This window comes from Pinus tabuliformis, chromosome 5_2 (genome assembly GCF_031772625.1).
Source record: "Pinus tabuliformis cultivar Carrire ecotype Pingquan chromosome 5_2, CPIR1, whole genome shotgun sequence".
Classification (NCBI taxonomy): Eukaryota; Viridiplantae; Streptophyta; class Pinopsida; order Pinales; family Pinaceae; genus Pinus; species Pinus tabuliformis.
In genome coordinates, this window is record NC_142306.1 from 70,953,324 (window position 1) to 70,972,951 (window position 19,628).

The following is a 19,628-nucleotide window of genomic DNA, read 5'->3' on the forward strand; positions in this document are numbered from 1 at the left end:
AGCTCGATTTTATTTCCCTATTCTACACTACTCTATTTTGAAAAAGAAAAACTTTTTTTCAAGTGTAGGAGTATTTCCAATAAAACCATTTACGGATCAAGATCTCTAGTATGCTCACATCCAACTTTGAAAAATATACCTCAATGTCCACAAGGATATGAGAGACCAACTGTAAATTTGGTGCTAGTATTTGTTGAAGAATGGAAGATTGTTGTGGTTTAGTCACCATTGGAACTAATCTTCAATTTATTCCTTGCTCTCTTGGTTCTCTTATTTAGTCATCATGCCTCGAATTTATTCTGGAAGCTCTTCATTCTCTAAAGGGTACCAAGTATATGGAGACAAACATGCCAAAAATTCTTCAATTTCTCTTTCAAATGGTTTCTCCTAAAAATGCTTGAACATCATTGTAGATCTCCTACCCCCAAATTACAGTATCAAAATTGATTCATGCATCCTATTTATCATGCTTTACATATGCAGCTAAAGATGATATTGAAAGCTAACGCCTATGTATACTTCCCCGACAATGACCGCACAAATGTTGGGTAATTTAATTGTGAGTTAAATTACTTATCATTAAATTATCAATCCAAGTTTGTATACTTGTGAAGTACACTTGCACAATATATGCTAGGAATCAACTTTCAATTTATAGAGAAAATTAACCTATTTAAAGTTATTGTGAAGCTAGGATGAAACCTATTTATCAATATGTCTAAGATGAGTATGCACACATTTCCTTTTTCAAAAGTACCAAATTTGGAATTTGGAAACAAATATTTTAATATATGAAATCAAAATGGAAATTGACATGAAAGTAAACTTATTTTACTGACATGAAAATAAATCTACTATATTATCAACAGGAAAGTAAATATATCTTATCAACATGAAAGTAAATCTATTCTAATGACATGAAAGTAAATTTAATCTAGAAAGAGATAAATCCTATACTAAGAAAACATTAAATTCTTAAACTATGAAATTTAAAGACAACCTATTCCAAAAGCAGTGAGAGATCAATTGAAATTGTCAATGTGTGCATTATAGATTTGAGGCTTCTGCAATCTGTATTTTGTGTGGTGATATCTTCTGGAGTCATCACATTCATGTTTTTTGTAATGGATGTTTCGAACCAACCTTTGTGGTTCATCATCAAGATCAGATGAATCACCACAGAGATTGGTTCGAAACGTCGATTACAAAAAACATGAATGAAATGAATCCGGAAGATATCACCACACAAAATGTGTGCATTATCAAACTAGAATCATTCGTAACTATTTGTGAATATAAAAGCAAACAAATTGAAAAGCAATGAATGTTTAACATGAATTTAAAAAACAATGAATCTATGAAATGAAAGCAATAAAGTAAAACTTTTTTTTGTTGTTTTTGGTTTTACTCAAGTGTTTAATCTGTAAAGGAACATAAATGGAATGAGCAACAAAACATCCAATCAAAGTAATTGAAATAAACATTGCATAAATTGAGCATAAAAGAAACTAATCTATTTTGCAAAAATGAAACATTAAAATACTCCCCATACTTAACAGGTGACCATCCCAGAGTGCATGAGAGGTGGAAAGTTTACGAAGCAAAACACCATATCTCACCATAAAAGCATAACCATATCAAAGAATTGTATTAACATCAATAATATTCATAACATCAATCTTAAGAATAGCTTTAGCATTCCAAAACTTAACACTTTTGAGAGGAGAAGGCACTCATATTTAGACAAAAACTAAGATAGCTAATTCATAAATATAGATCCACAAATATCTCATGTTGTTACAGCCATGTGTTAAGATCCAACAACTAGCATCTCTTCATATCCTCTCAAAAATATCTTATAGCTTTGATAGGAGACACTTATTAAAACTTCCATGGTTCTCTCCACGAAATGTGCTTGATCAATGATCTCAAACCTTCAAGAGTTTGAAGAGGAAATTCGAATTTGAGACTTAGAGGCCAAAAATGACTTTGATAGAATCTTCAAATATGCCTACACACATCACAAAACTTATCCAACTTTTAAATATAAGTGAATACATGTTATTTTTCTAATATTTAACCATAAATTCACTCAAACTACCAAAATAAATGTATTATAAAATAATATGTCTAAACCCATATCTAATCATGAAGATGGTCTTAGTGGGTGGTTATGGAGTTGTGAAATATGGTAAATATTGAAAGAAAATGAAAGAAAAAGAGGGTGAAATTGATGACATTTTGGAGACCCACCACTTATAGTGAAGGATGATAGGGAGAAGAAAAAATAGAAAACAAGGGATGTTGATTACAATATGGAGAAAACATTGAAACTAGAAAGGGGGTTTTGAACCTCAAGGGAGGAAATTCTAATAAGGAGATGTTAAGCCCTATATAAGCCCCATGTTAACCTTAAAAATCATTATTAAGCCCTATATATTGAGTGATTATATTTTTATTATTGTATCATTATGTAGGCTAAAACCTTTCATGGTCCCATTTTATTATAATTGTACACTTTCTCTCATATATATACACTAAGAAAACTTAGTCTTAGAATCATCAAATATCGTTTTGTACATTGTATTCATTGTAAAAGGATTATTCCCCCCTCAAAGAGGATTATAATTATTGGGTTATTATTATTTTTAAGGCGAAATTTTTATAACATTTGGTATCAGAGCTCATGATCCTAGGGTTTTGCTGCTTCTAATAGGTCATCTTGGAATTTTATCTATAACCTTTTTCTAGGAGGTTTAAGATTGTGAAACTTGGACTATATTAAGGGAAATATTAAGTAACATGTGTTTTAAATTTTGGATCTTCATTCACTATATTTTGGAGATATGCTCTAATGAAATTATAGTTGCTAAATGCTCCTAAAATCAATTTCAAACATGTCAATTTGGCATTTTCCCTATGAATTTTTGTTCTAGGAGGTTTCAAAAAATTACATTTGGATCATTTTGAGTATAAATATTAAGGAACACCTAGTTCAAATTTCATATGTTTTTTTGTTGTACTTTCGGAGATATGCTCTAAGGAAGTCAGTGTTCCTAAATTCTCCTTAAATTAGTTTCAAACAAGTCAATGTGGAATTTTCATTATAACATTTTTGCAAAATGTTTCAAATGATGAAACTTACATTATATTGAGGAGAAATATTTGGGAACATCTGGTTCAAATATAAAAGTTTGTTTCACCATACTTCCATAGATATACTATGTGGAAGTTATGTGAAAGATCTTGAAATAAGTTTCAAATAGGTTGACTTGGTACTTTGGTTATAACTTCTTTTCTGGGACTTTTCAAGTTGTGAAATATCTAATGATATTAGGAGACATACAAAAGTATCTTAGGTATAAATTTTAGAATTATATTTGAATAATTAGACACATTGCATGCTATACAAGTTTTCTTGTGGGAGAATGCCAAAAATAAACAAGTTTTGGGCAAGTTACTATATAACTCACTTGGCACATCAAATTCTAGTCAAACCTATTGAATTACAAATAAGACATATCAAAAGCATTAGAGACAACATTTTTTATTTGGAAGGGCTCAAATCTCACAGATATATCAAGACAAAGTTCATCCATTTAGATATTCTCCAAATTAAGGTTTTAAAGGTATATAACTAACAAGTGACCTAAATTTTGATTAGAATGTCCACTTTTTTTTTGGGTGACAAAAAGTTGTGATAAACAGGATTCTATTATTATTTTGCAACCTACCTCCAATGAAATCTACTACACCAATTAAACCTCCTAAAGGCTTATCTTGAACTCATGAAGAAAGTGGAGTTAAAATCTAGGTTCTTCCAATTAGATAATAAAATTAATGAAATGGATGATAGCATGTTTAAAAGGTGGATTTATTAGGTTCTCAAGAAAAAAATAAAATCAAAATTATGGGAAAAAACGAAAAGAAGATGAATGAAAATATGGAAAAATACAAAAATCCATAAATTCCATGGAAAAGGTTCTCTTTGAGATGCTTGAGATGCAAGGAAATCATGAAAATAAGGAGAACCCATGTGCTAGAGCTCAATCACCTATTCAAAATATATCACAATTGGAGAGCACAAATATTGAATCACATAAACATAATCATGAATTTTTTATCCAAGATATGTGTAATAAGGGCTTCAAGTCAACACCAAGGAACTACTACATTACGAATATTGATATGAGGAATTTTTGTGGTAATGATCATGTAACTTGGATATTTAAAATGGAGCAATTATTTGATCTACACCAAGTGGAAGCCTTACAAAAGGCAAATATTGCATCCATGGTCTTAGAACAAGATCAACATATTTGGTATTAATGGCTTTGTGAAAGGAAAAAGGATTTTGTTTTATGCTGGTGCATTTTTACAAAGTAATTGACAGTGATTTATGGAGATATTAAAATAAATAAATTATTTATTCAATTGATAAATCTTTGACAAAAAGATCCAGTTATAAAGTTTATTTAAGAAATCCAAAAGTTGAGTCTCAGGGTAAATACTATTTCAAAGGATAATTTTTTAGACCTATTTAAGGGAACTTTAAAGGAAAGAATCCAACATGAGGTACATCTCTTTAAACCTAAATTTCTAGATCATGCTTCAGTTTGGCAAGAAAAGTTGAAAGTAAAAATACAACCACTAGAAAATTAGTCACTAATAACTATAGAGAAAATCATGCTCCCTCTCCTAAACCGGTATGGTTGACTCCTCATCAAATATATGAAATAAGTGTAAAGGGACTATATTTCAACTGTGACAACAAGTATATTAGGGGGCATAATTTTAGTGGGAAGAAATTATTAGACATAAATTATGAATTGTTCTACATAAATTGTGAATAAAAAAAGATCAAGAAGTGTAACCATCACAAAATATAGAGCTAGAAGAGACTACTCCGATAATCTATTTTCATGCGTTGGTTGGTATTAGTACTCCTTAAACCCTCAAGATAGAAGGAGATATCACAAAGAAAATGCAATAATATTGATTTATATAGGTAGTAACCATAACTTCATCAATAACAAATTGAAAAACTTCTTAATTTATTTGTATATCCAACACTAGAGTTTCAAGTAATGATTGCATATGGAGGTGCCATAAAAAATTTAGGGTTGTTCCATGCTATTAAGATGAATATGGAGTTGAATTTGTTGCATAGTCTCATGATTGCAATTCAAATGGTTGGTTGATGCTATATTAGGGGTTCAATGGTTATAAACATCGGGAACCATGGCCCTTAATTTTCAAGATATTTTCATAGTCTTTTTGTAAAAGGAAAGGAAATTGAGCTTAGAGGCATCCAAGGGAAACCCAATAAAGTGATAAGCTCTAATAGCATGAAAAAGTTGCTAAAAAGGGAGCACCAGGGTGTAATTTCACAATTGTGTTCACTAAATGTTCAAACGTTAATCTCATCTATGTCAGGGGATATCCATAAAGTTGTCAAGAATCATTCCAAGATATTTATATAAATTCCTAGGATCTTCGACCTACTTGAGATCATGACCATGTTATTCATTTATGTCCGAGAAGTGTACTAAAGATAAATGAAGAAGGGAAAATCATACTAGAGCATAAGTAATCCTTGAAACAAGGATTAAGTAGTTGAGTAATCCATCAATTTTGGAGTACCTCATCAAATAGAAGAACTTACTAGTGGAAGTGATGACAAGGAAAAATGACTTATTCATGTAGAATCACTAGCAGTTATTTAAATGTTGTGTGGATAACACATGTTTAAAGTAGAGGGGCATGTTAAACCTTATATAAGCACCGTGTTAACCATAAAACCCCTTATTAAGACCTATATATTGAGTAATTACATTTTGTAGAAAAACTCTACAAATCTAGCTTTGATACCATGTAGAAAATCTGATTGTAGGTTAACCCGATAATGCAATATAAATCAAAGCATAATATTATAACCTACTTCTACTATCAATTTGCGGAAGCTTAAAGATCGAGTTGAACAACTATAACCAGAAGAAGAAGAATCAATGCACAATACACATGAAAATACTTTGGGGAAAGCCTCAGCTAAAGACCCCACTATCTGTATTATCATACAAGGTGGAAATACATAGGAATTATACAAAGCCTTAGCTCTCACAGCTAGCCAACTCTCAGTACAATCCTCACAAATGCTCACAGGCAATCCTGGCTTCTCTCAAGCCTTCCTCTCTGCCCTCCAAGCTCATATTTCCTTTTTTTATTCCTCTAGGATGATCTCCTTCAACCAAGTTGAAAAACTCGATTTACCAAGTGGATGATCTCTTGATCTCACAAGCTGTTAGAACTGCGCAATCCTCAAGGAATTGTTCCTTCTTCATGCATGAGTTTTCTTTATAAGAAAACACATGCAACTGATAGTACATTGTCCTTGACATTTAACTTAACTGGGTCTTTCTCAGAATAGACATGCATGTGTTTCTGATGAGGGAATCTTCAGTTAACTGGAGTACACTAGTTGAGTGCATGCATGCATCAACTGACTGCTAACTCTCTATTAGTTCCTCAAACGGTTTGGAACTAATTTAACTGGACTTAACTCAATAAATTGAGTCAACTAATTACAAGCCAAATATAGCTCAATCTTATCTCCTTAATTTAAGGGATAACTTTTGCATGACTTCAGAAAGACTTTTAACTTGAATTTCTCCAACTAATTAAGTCAAAATAGCTTAATTAGTTATTTCCAAGTAGTTTTTAAGACTAAATTCGATTTTAATTCACAATTTAATCCAAGGACAAATTAAATTGGAATATTCTTGTTGCCACATTTCAACACTCCCTCTCAACAAGAAAGGGATTATCTGCCACCCCAATCCTGTCTCTATGGAACTCGAATTTACACTTTGACAATGCCTTTGTCAAAATGTCAGCATCTTTTTCCTCTGTCGAAATATACTGCATCAACATGATCCTCCCATCATCAACAGCTTGCTTTACCTTGTAAAGCCAACGGGAACTCACAACTAACTTGTTTTCCAATCTCGGAATCACATCCCAAACACTGTTACGAACTATGGAGTCATACTCCTCCACCATAGCATCAACCCAAATTGGCTGTTGCACTACTTCCTCAAAGGAAGATGGCTCGGTCTCAACACATTCCCCAGCAAGGGCCATGTATCCAGTGTACCTCTCAGGTGACCTCCTCTATCTGCGCTAAGAAAATGGTGCTCCCACATTCTCTCTCGCATCCTCCAACAATCTGTCAGCTTCTCTTGTGCGCTTTCGTCCATCTCTGGAAGACTCTACTTGAGTGGATGTCTCCACTCCTGGAACCTCTGCATGTGGCTGCTCCGCATCAGTCTGAGGCTCCTCCTCCTTAGGAACCAACAGTTCCTCCACAACCTGTAGTTGGAGCTCCCTCTCAAGGGAAACTCGCATGGCCTTCTGCTCATCAAACTTGACATCTCTGTGAACCATTGTCCTCCGACTGGTAAGCAAGTACACCCGATAGTTGTGAGGTGTATCAGCGTACCCCACAAGTATCCCCAACTCTGTTATCGGCTTAAGCTTCTTCCGTGCATCCTTTGTCCCATGGAAATATACCGATGAGCCAAAGATCCTGAAGTGACCAACATCTGGTCTCTTACCGGAGAAAGCTTCCCCTAGTGTCTTCATCCCAAGTATGCGATGCGGACTTCTATTCTACAAATAGACCAATGTGTTACATGCCTCAGCCCATAAGTGAAGTGGTAGGCCTTGGTCATGCAGCATCGCCCGTGCCGCCCCTACAATAGTTTTGTTCTTCCTCTCGGCCACCCCATTCTACTGTGGGTTATGAGGTGTCGTCAAATCCCATTTAATTCCTTCCCCTGCACAGAAGTCATTAAAATCTTGAGAGACATATTCTCCACCGTTGTCACTTCTCAAGGCCTTGATATTCTTCCCTGACTCTTTCTCGACCAAAGCTTTGAACTCACAAAACTTTGTGAAGGTTTGGTCCTTCTTCTGCATGAAATAAATCCAGCATTTACGAGAATAGACATCAATGAAAATCACATAATACCTTTGCTTCGCTATGGATGCCATCACGAATGGTCCACACACATTAGTATGAACTCGCTCTAAGATAGCCTTTACTCGACTGTCTCAATCATTAAAGGAAGACTTGGTGTACTTTCCCAAGGTACAACCTTTGCATGTGTCTACTTGCTCAATTTTACCTTTGGGAAGTCCTGTAGATATCTATTGCATTATATTCAAAGCCCCACGATGCAAATTTCCCAACCGCCTGTGCCACAACTCGCCAATGTCTTGGCTTTGCACCAATTCTACTTTCGTACTCAATGCTACACAATCATCTACCTCTAGTTTATAGAGAGTCTTCACCTGAATCCCTATCCTCTTGGTCTGACCCATGGCTATGTGTCTTAGGAACGCATTTCCTTTACTGAAGACAACATCATAGCCTTTGTCCTCCAACATTGTGACCAATACCAAGTTCTTCTTCAATCTAGGCACATACTTCACATCTGTCAAGGTGATAGGAGCTCCATGCTCCCTCTGGAAAGAAATCGTGCTCACTCCTGAAACACTATACTTTCCGTCATCACCCATCTCTTTGCGCATCTTGAGGTCTTTCTCCTCCAAGGCACTTAATAAACTTTTATCACCGGTCATGTGGAATGAGGCTCCACTGTCAATATACCAAACACAACCCATCATCGATGACACCACGCATGCGATGAGGGTAAAGTCCATTTCGAACTGAGAGGCTAATGCCTCACCTTCCGATCCTTCCGAGGATCCCTTCTTGGACTTCTTTGATGGGAAATTAGTCGCATAATGTCCCAACTCATGACAATTAAAGTATCTCACTTTAGACTTGTCACCCTTCTTCCCTCCATGAGAAGAATTCGATTTGGAATGGGACGCCTTCCCCTTCCCTTTCCTTTCCTTGCTTGTTAAGGCCAGATTTTCTTCATCATCATCCTTGGATGAAGAACCATCTCGTGTGCTCCTCTTGATCTCCTCCTGCATCAAATCTGACCACAGTTGTTCCTAATCCGGTAGCTTCTCCCTTCCATTCATAGAGTCTTGGTAGCTATTCCAACTCTTTGGAAGGCCAAGGAGAGTGAGGGTCACCATATCTTCATCGGTATTAGTTATTCCCACACTACTAAGCTCATCTCTGCAAGTGGTGAGCTTGTTCATATATGTGGAAATAGTATTGCCCTTCTCCATCTTGATTCTTCGAAGCTTATCCTTGAGCGCCAATTTCCTCTGGTCACTACTATTCTGGTAGAGGTCCTTCAATGTCTTCCACATTGAAATTTGATTATCCTTCCCATGGAGACTTGAGACAATATGGTCTCGAACTCCCTCAAGGATGATCTGTCTCACCTTCGCCACACACTTCTTCCACTCAGCCAACTCTTGTGCATTAGTTGAAGTTGGCTTTGGGATTTCTCGATCAATGAAATCCTTCAAGCCATTGTCTTCTAATACAGCCTCCATTCTATCTTTCCATGCTATGTAATTCGAGCTACCTTCCAAGGCATACTCAAGTCTCAAGCCATAGAACGCCATTGGCCAACCTTGAAGTATGATAAGAATTCGATTTTCACCTGCAACCCCGAACTTCAAACTTCAAATTCTCTTCTCAGTATAATGTTCACTGCTCCGATAAACTTGGCTCTGATACCATGTAGAAAATTCTCTACAAATCCAACTTTGATATCATGTAGAAAATCTAACTCTAGGTTAACCTGATAATGAAATATAAATCAAAGCATAATACTATAACCTACTTCTACTATCAATTTGCGGAAGCTTAAAGATTGAGTTGAACAACTATAACCAAAAGAAGAAGAATCAATGCACAATACACATGAAAATACTTTGGGGAAAGCCTCAGCTAAAAACCCCACTATCTGTATTATCATACAAGGTGGAAATACATAGGAATTATACAAAGCCTTAGCTCTCAAAGCTAACCAGCTCTCAGTACAATCCTCACAGATGCTCACAGGCAATCCTGGCTTCTCTCAAGCATTCCTCTCTGCCCTCCAAGCTCCTATTTCCTTGTGTTGTTCCTCTGGGATGATCTCCTTTAACCAAGCGGAAAAACTTGATTTACCAAGAGGACGATCTCCTGATCTCACACACTGTCAGAACTGCGCAATCCTCAAGGAATTGTTCCTTTTGTATGCATGAGTTTTCTTTATAAGAAAACACATGCAACTGATAGTACATTGTCTTTGACATTTAACTTAATTGGGTCTTTCTCATAATAGACATGCATGAGTTTATGATGAGGGAATCTTCAGTTAACTGGAGTACACTAGTTGAGTGCATGCATGCATCAACTCTGTTAACTCTCTATTAGTTCCTCAAACAGTTTGGAACTAATTTAATTGGACTTAACTCAGTAAACTGAGTCAACTAATTACAACTCAAATATAACTCAATCTTATCTCCTTAATTTAAGGGATAACTCTTGCATGACTTTAGAAAGACTTCTAACTTTAATTTCTCCAACTAATTAAGTCAAAATAACTTAATTAATTATTTCCAAGTAGCTGTTAAGACTAAATTCGATTTTAATTCACAATTTAATTCAAGGACAAATTAAATTGGAATATTCTTGTTGCCACATTTCAACACATTTCTATTGTTGTATTATTATGTACACAAGAACCTTTTGTTGAGGATTTTTATTGTCTTGTTAAAACAATGCATCCAACCTAACATAAATTATCGACTAGGATAAATATTTTTATTTCAAGGTTATTATGCATAATGTGTGCAGGCAAGTATCAATAAATGACACTAAATTCTTCTTAATATACTTTCTTCTACTATACTTCCTCAACACGAACACAACCCTTCGTCAAATCCTAGTGCTTATTGTAGAATAATCCACACTTGCAGGAATTGAAATCATTCATCACTTAATACTGGAACTAAAAATCTAATTATTGAAAATCACGCTTGAATGAAAGTAAGAGCACTCTGCATAGAATTCTAAAAATGAAAATCACACTTTGTAGGAATGAAACAACACTCAATCATTCTTGTTGAAAGGAAATAACACTCAATAAAACCATGTCCTCACTTGCATAAATGAAATCTCTCAGCACCACAACCAATCAAAAATAAATCGCTAATCTTTGCATCACTAAACTAGGAATGAAACCATTCAGACAACATAAGCACTCAGAAAATGAAATTTTACCACTGAAATTACATTACTAATGTCAGGTTGGGAGAAATAAAGGATGAAACATTAAATTGTAATAGTTATATGTAACAGTGCTACATAAAAATAACTTGAAACAATAATTAATAATAGTGATCTATAACAAGAATTAAGTAACAACAAATGATAATCATCAATATTTAAGAACAATCATATCAATACTATGTAATAATAGTGAATCATAACAATTTGTAAGAAAGTAAATAACAACAGTAGCAATATGATTTGGTAAATATTTACGATGGCTATGGTTGAGTAACAATGACCTACTTTCAATAATTCCTACAAAATCATAAGTAATAGTAACAACAGTGTGTTAGTCATACAAGAAATTTGTAACAGTAATCAATTTAAATTCTAGAAATTTATTTCACAAACCACAAAATAATTAAATGAAATAGTAACACTACCTCTACAGTCATAACAATCCCTGCTAAACAAGAGTGCTCTTCCTCCTTAGCGGGGAGCTAGAAGAAAACTCACAACCTACAGGCTATCACAAAAATTCCTAGAATGAGCCACAATATTGTTGAGTCTTACATTAATTATAAAGAAAAAAATACAAATGCACAGTCTAATAAAAATAATGTGAGGCCCCTTCTTAGGGTAGGGAGACCCCTTTTAATGGTTTTTCCCTTACATCCAATCTCAATAAAAATAAAACTTGAACATCCTTGAGAATATTTCAGTTATGGAATTGTTCAAATATCGTTAACTAAAGGTTTTTAATAACTTATTACAACAATGCAAATAAATTTGTTTCCATAACATGCTACCTCAATTAGCAAATAACTAAATAGTTGGAGATCATAACCAACATGGCCAAATTGGCCATATTGTTTAGGAATAGTCAAATCCTTTCTCTCAAAATGAATTGTGCTGACCTTGTTGAGTAACAACACAAATTACAACCTGAAATAGCACTAAGAATTTAGAAGTAACAATATAATAGAGTAACGCCATTTAGGTATGTGAGAGTAACAATATAGTGGAGCAACAACATCATGAAGTCTTGGAATAACAACATCCTAAAAACAATGGAGTAGTGAGATCCTAGGTTAGTTGGGTCATCCTATAGACATTTTCCTTAGCATGTTGTCAATAAAACACCTAAAACAATTATTCTCCTTTCAAATGCAAGTAGAACTTAGTGCATTAGAGTGACATAAATATTTGGTATCCCTGAATCAAAAGATATGATAATAGATGAAATGATGTGACTATTGAGGACAAAATAGACAAAAGGGTACGGAAAAAGGTGATAAAGAGATGCCAATTCTTGAACACAACACCTTTCATGGTCCCATTTTATTATAATTGTATCCTTTGCAAGAGAATTTTTAAGGATGGAGTTTTTTCTTAAAGTTTAGGAACACTCGCTAATCTCACTAGTCTATAATATGCAATTTATAAAATGTGTGGTGATATTTTTGTGAAAATATTCAAATTGCTAATAATTTTAAATAATCTCTATATAAAATTGTGATGATTTTTAATGTAAAATAATTTTATACTATAACTTTTGGGCGAATCGTTTTTAGAAAAATGGAAATTAGCAAATCTTTTTTTATGGAAAAAACATGGAAAATTAGCCCACTTGTGAATATTAGCCCCTAAATTTTTCCCTAATCCTTTGTTTCCTATATATATATACTAAGGAGACCTAGTCTTAGGATGATCAAATCTTGTCTTGTACATTGTATTCATTGTAAAAGGAGTTTTCCTCAAAGAGGACTATAATTATTGGTTTATTAACATTTTTAAGGTGCAAGGTTCATAACAAGAGAAAACAAAGTGTTGCTATCATAGTAGAGGATTTCATTTAGAGATTTATTTTATGATGAAGACAATTGATCTTATGGAAAATTACTTCATCATCTGAAAAATCTATCTTATAATTATTTGGATCTAATCATATGATTACAATAAACCATTCTTTTTCTTCATTAGTACCTTCCACTAAGCCTCCTATGTTGATGGGATACAAAACACCTATGAGAATATGCAGAGAAGGGAGTATGAACCTTGATTAAGGGAGTTTGAAAAATGTGTTACATGTTCTAAATCTACCCATTAATCTCCTCTCTATCTACTATATTACATACTTAGGCTTGGACAAGAGGGTTGATTTCACTTTAGATTCAGTGACAATATCAAATATGGCAAATGGTTCTAGGGTTGTCATTGGGAGATAAATCATCATTCTAAGTTGTATACATTCTCTCATTTAATGCATAAATTAGATTATTTTTCATTTTTAACACATGCGCGTGAACAAAGTAGAGAAAAATTAGATGGCAAGTATAAGAAAGACCCGTCACATGCATGAAAGGAGGAACTAGTTGCACCATTTTCTCCACTTTAGGAGGTAGATGCTCAAGATGATTTTATGCACTCTTTGGATCAGAGTTCTAATTATATTTCATAATATTGTTTAGAAGTCTATAAGTAGCTTACTGCATATCCATATCACAATCCAAAAAGGACACAACATACTTTATAGGCAGGTAGTAAGCTAGTGGGTGAAACAACCAAGATATAATGAATATCTATCTTAGTTTTTTGGTATTGTGTGAGCTTTCACTGCTATTGGTAGAAAGTACAAGGCTCAACTAGTAAAAAAAATATTATCACATTAGGGGCTAGGGTAGATCCTAAGATAGATCTGTGATGGGGTTGTTGATCAACAACACCATCCTTCCTCATATAAATTTCATAGTAGACATAATATGCATTATATTTGGTTGGGGGGGTGGGTCTTCCCTCTTTACCTCACATTTTATCATATTTTTTTCCCTAAATTTTTCAGTACATGAATACCTAACATGGTTAAAAATGACTAGATTCATTCATTATGCACATTCCTTGGTTGTGTTTTAGTGGGGGTGTTGGGGTACATGCACATTAGGACCACTTTTCATCGCTTACTAGACATTCCTTACCCTTTAGGTTCACTTTCTATTTTTATCATTTTTCTATTTTTAGTAAGCCTAGTTTTGGTAGGGGGTGCCACTAAGGATGTCAATTGGTAATGAATGGGTAGTGATTGGATAGAGGCATGGGTATTTCCTATTCATAGTATGCATTCAATATTCTCTAACCAGCTTATCCATTAATTCACACGTCCTCTTTTATTTTGGGAAATTTCCTTATCCACAACCTTATCCACTCAATTTATCACCTTATCCTTTGATTTTTAGTCCTATTTTTGGTTTTTTCTTTCTATATTTTAGTTATGAGTTACATGTGTGAGTTCTTAATTTATTTCTCACTTATTTTTGGATCACATTATCCTTATTCAACTCTATTATTGACTCTTGCCCTATTTTGCCCTACAACCCTATCCTTGGACTACTTTACTAAACATGGTAAATCACTTTTCTAGTTTCTATGTACATGTACTATGTAACCCCAACCCAGTTAACATTGGTTCCATATTAATTGAGTGTTATAAATATATATCCATGTCAAGCAATAATATACACAATATTTATGAAGTAATTCAAATTAATTCTTTGAGATACTTACTCTACTTGCGTTGAATTTCATTATGTCTTCTTTCTTGAGTTGCATTGTTATTGTATTATTTTTCACACAACTAGATATTGTGCTTGTGCTTGAAATCCAACACCAAGGATGTAGTTATGTCAGGAGATTTAACTAAAGAGCAAGTAATTTTATGCATTCAATGACTATATTTGATTTATTTTCTGAATGGAACTTTATATTTGATGATCCCTCATGCTCCTAAGTCACCAACAAATCCTCCTAAACCTACCCTGGGGCCACATATTGATAGTGTCACCAATTTGTTTCACATGCTTCTATTGGCTAGTTGGTTGGTTAAATGGATTAGATGTCCATCTTCTAATCTAGCGCCAATTATTTCATCATCACCAATTTCCTCAGGCCCTACATAGACCTCTAAAATTCATTTGATACAATCCACAAATCCAAAGAATGTTCATCAAGTTTGGGGTAAAATGAAGAAAAAAAAGAAAAATTATGCTTCTAGGCATGGGGCTACCCATGAACAAATTGCTAATGTGGGAAGAACCAAAGAGAAAAAAGAAGATGAAGTTTCCATCTATAATTTGTATTGGAAACCATCACATTCATAATTATCCTCATATGGATGAGATTCATTACTACTTATCCCAATGGAGATCACAGTAGCAACTTGTAGTCTTAATGAATTCTTTCCCTCATAGTAGCAATAAACAGTTGCAAAAAACTCTCCACCTATGCAAGGAGGAACCTAGGGAAATCCCTCACAAGGGGGAAGCATTATCAATACTAAGATCTACATGTGTGACCAAGGAGTTAATATTTTGACTCAAGCTCATAATATGATAATTTTGAGAGGGGTCTCACTGATAAGCATCCATCTTCATCTTACCCAAGTGGTCCTTTACATATAGAGAAGTCATCCATTAATATAATGACTCACTTCCTCAAGGGTGTTTTATGAAGGTCTATGCATATCCCCAATTCCCATGCCACTCCTTGATCCATAAAATATGGTGGATATTCCATTGGATAGTTCATCACAATAGATACGATAAAATCATGCTTAAAATTTGAAATCTACATTATGAGGGTTCATTTTTTATTAAATTTCTAGATTTGTTAATTATTGTTTATTGCATATGCAAGCCAATTATAATTATGTAGAAAATAAATAACAATGAAATAAAAACTAACAATCCACAAAATAACACAAGATATAGTCTGGGAAACTCTTTTGGGAGAAAACCCAATTGGAAGGAGAAATTTCTCTGCACTCTTTATCTAAAAGGAAAATGATAAAAGTACAAAGAAGAGAGGTATGTGTCCCACGGGATACTATAGTGCACATATCATCTTTGTTTTCTCTCTCTCTATCCTCTCTTGGTAACTCTACTCATCTACAGATAAAATGTACTCAAATAGAATGGAATTCCTTTTCCTCCTAGTGGTCTGATTATAATACAATCGAGTAGCCTACTAGTGGTTAGGTTTGACTCCTTCAACTCTTAAGTAGAGTTACAATACTAGCTTTTCTAGAGTATTATTTATCATGATCATGTGGCTAGCTCCATTTTTTAGAATAATAGGGGTTAATGTGGCATCCTCTTAAATTATGGTGGTCAAAATAGGAAGGTAAACTTTTGAGTGGCATAAATTTTGCATATAAACTTTGATTGAAATTATTCTTGTGCCATTGGAAAGGTAGATGTGTGTAGAATAAAAAAAGTGTAGATTTTAAGTGGAAAACATCTCCTTTAAGGTCCTGCCTTAGACCTCCTTTTTTCCCATATGAAGTGTATAAAGGTGAAGGTGGAAAACATTCAAAATAAATTTCAAATGGAGACTTACCAATAGAAGTGTTGAATGATCTATTACAAGAATGTTATATATATACCATATTTTCGTCTGAAGTCTTCAGATGCTTCTGATTACAGCCCCTCAAAAAAATACACTAAAGTCATGTTGACTACTTTTGTCTACCTATCTATCTGTGGATGGAATTTTTAGATATAATCAACTTTATGTCCATATTTTCCCACAATGTAGTCTAAAATGACTTGAGAAATTTTGTGTCCCTATCTAAAACAATGCCCCTTGGTATCCCAAAGTGCACCCAGACTTGTCCAAAGAAAAAATTCATTGGTTCTTGCCCATTGATGGTATTTTTATGGGGCATGAGAACACACATCTTGTTAAACCTATCAACTACCATGAATAGGTAGTCATGTCACTTCTTGGTTGTTGGTAAAACTCCCACAAAGTCCATGGAAATGTTTTCCCAAGGATGAGTGGGTACAGGTAAGATATGGTATCCACCCTATTTCTTATTACTATTCTTGATGGTACAAAAAAACATGCATCCTCATATGAATTTAGCTACATGTTCTTGCATCTTGTGTTAATACACATACATCTACAAGTTGGTCATTGTCTTCCCTACGCCAAAGTGCCTTGCAACCTTGGAGGTTTGAACCTCTCTAATCAATTGTAGTTGCTCGCCTTTAGAACACATAACTTATCTAGCCTATCGAGTAACTTGTCTTATAGATGGTAGTCAACTCTATTGTAACCATTGTGCACATGAATTTAGCTTTGCAATTGTTGAAACACCTCCTTGAAGTCCTCATCTTCTTAATGTGCATCGTTGTATGCATCATGAGTGAATGGCTCCATGTGCGTTAGATTTCCCAAAGCTATGGTATTCGATGTGGATGGCCTTGAAAGAAATTTGGTCAAATTATTTGTGCTACCATTCTTATACTTGATCACTAAATGAAATTTTTGTAGAAACCCCATCCAATTGTAATTCGTTATTTGCTGTAGCATACTCTAGGCCTGCAGGTAATGTAGTGGATGGTGAAATTCATAGATTATTTTCTCCTTTCCCATCAGATAGTGTTTCCACTTCTTCACAACTTGCACTAGAGCATAAAGCTCATTATCATATGTAGGGTATTTGAGAACCACCCCATTAAATACTTCAAAATGGTAGCATATAGGCCTTCATCCCTGCATCAAGAGAGTCTCCCGTGGAATATCCTCTCACATTTATCTCCATTTTGAAGGGCCATTGAAATTCAATAATAGTAGAATTGGTGCTTGACTAATATTCTTATTTAACTCATCAAATGCCTTTTGTTTACCCTTTCCCCACCAAAAACTCTTTCCACTTCTTGTTATGGTGTGGAGTGGTGTTGTTATTGTTGAAAACAAGGCTATGAATTTTCTTAAGTATTTTGCAACCCCAATGAAACTCATTACCTTAGAAACATTAATAGACACCGACCACTTCATGATGACCTCCATTTTGTCGGGATATATCTTAAGCTCTTCTTCACCTATCAAATACCCCAGAAACACCCAAGACTATTGTGAAAACTCACACTTTTTGATATTTTCCTATAGCTAGTGCTTCTTTAATGTCTCTAACACCTATATCAAATGCAAGATGTGCTCCTCCTAGGTACCCATGTATACAATTATATCATCTAAATAGGCAATAAAAAATGAATCTATAAAAGGGTGCAATATACCATTCATTAACCTCATAAACTTAGCTACTACATTTCATAGGCCAAACAACATGATTAACCATTCATACAAACCTTGTCAGGTTCTAAAGGTGGCATTCCAATTATCTTCTCCTTTGACTAACCTGGTGGTATCCTAACTTCAAGTCCAATTTGGTGAAGTATTTGGCTTCTTGCAATTAATCCAATAGATCATCTATCCTAGGAAAGGGGTACCTATACTTGAGCATAATTTTGTTTAACGCCTTATAATCAATACACATTTGTCAGGTGCCATCCTTCTTGGACACAATGATTATGGGTGACCCACATGGTGAGGTGCTTGGTCAAATGATGCCCTATTCCAATAGTTGCTACAATTGTTTCTTTATCTCACTTTCTTCTATAATGGACTTCTTGTACAACCCAATGTTTGGAAATGGGGAATTAGGCAATAGTTGAATCTCCACTTCCTTATTGGGTGGTATCCCTTTATGCTCCTAAAACAAATCCATGTATGCATGTAACAACTCTTCTAGCTATTGTTTCTATTTCTTAGTATAGCCCTTTAGGGATAAATTTTCTCTTACTGAATCTTCTATAGACCAATTTTCTCTTGAATACAATAAAACATACCTATTGATAGAACCAATTAGTTTCTTGGCTTGATTAGAACTTACCAACGAAATCTTGGACTTGTCCTTGTGTGTGTTGATGGTGAAGTATTTTCCATTATTGATGAGGTATTAATGATTTTCTCTCCACATGAATATTACATCCCATGTACATATCAAGACTTCCAAACACCACTCCACATACATCAAAGGAAACTATATTTAGTTATATTTCCTCAATAAAGTCAACATTGATGGAAAAAATAATTTTTCACTATTTGGTTACCTCTATTTACACATCCTTATTTACCCATCCCAATGGATATGGGCTTAGATAGTCACAAACTTCCAATATCAATTTCGTTGAGTAGATCTACTAAAATGAGATTACCTGTGAACTTGAGTCAAACAGAGCATCATACTTTGTCTTCTTGACCTGTCTCTTTATATGGAAGAGTTTGGTCTATTTTTTGTCTTCCTATTGTTGAAGGTGAATCAGATTCACCTCCTTATGCACTTATGTAAAAATTATATTCTCATCCACATCTGAGCTGCTTTCAAACTGGTTGCTCGAATCAATGATCATGAGAATCTTCTTCTTTGCATCTTTCTTTCTATTATTTAAGTTAATTGGTTATAGTGTTTGCTAGTATATTTGCACTAGTGTGTGTGGTTATATTCTTTTTATATTTTACCCCTTTCCACTTCTTCATCCTCGCCTTAGAAGCATCTTGGTGCTTCTTCTACTTCGACCCACTTGATTTCCCTTTA

General features: G+C 34.3%; 1 protein-coding gene across 5 annotated transcripts in view; it reads right to left on the reverse strand.

Moving 5' to 3' along the window:
- Positions 1 to 1,738: 1,738 nt before the first annotated feature.
- The window catches only part of LOC149157594 (uncharacterized), a 55,658-nt gene continuing 37,768 nt past the window's right edge, over positions 1,739 to 19,628 (reverse strand). The window contains exons 2-3 of one of the 5 annotated variants that reach the window (XR_016262001.1): positions 11,635 to 11,710; positions 1,739 to 2,028 (exon numbers count right to left, since the gene is read on the reverse strand). The gene's annotated coding sequence lies outside the window, so the exon portion shown is untranslated. Of the gene's footprint in view, positions 2,029 to 11,634; positions 11,718 to 19,628 lie in introns of all 5 variants that reach the window. The other 4 variants (XR_016261999.1, XR_016261998.1, XR_016261997.1 and 1 more) reach the window with 4 other exon arrangements.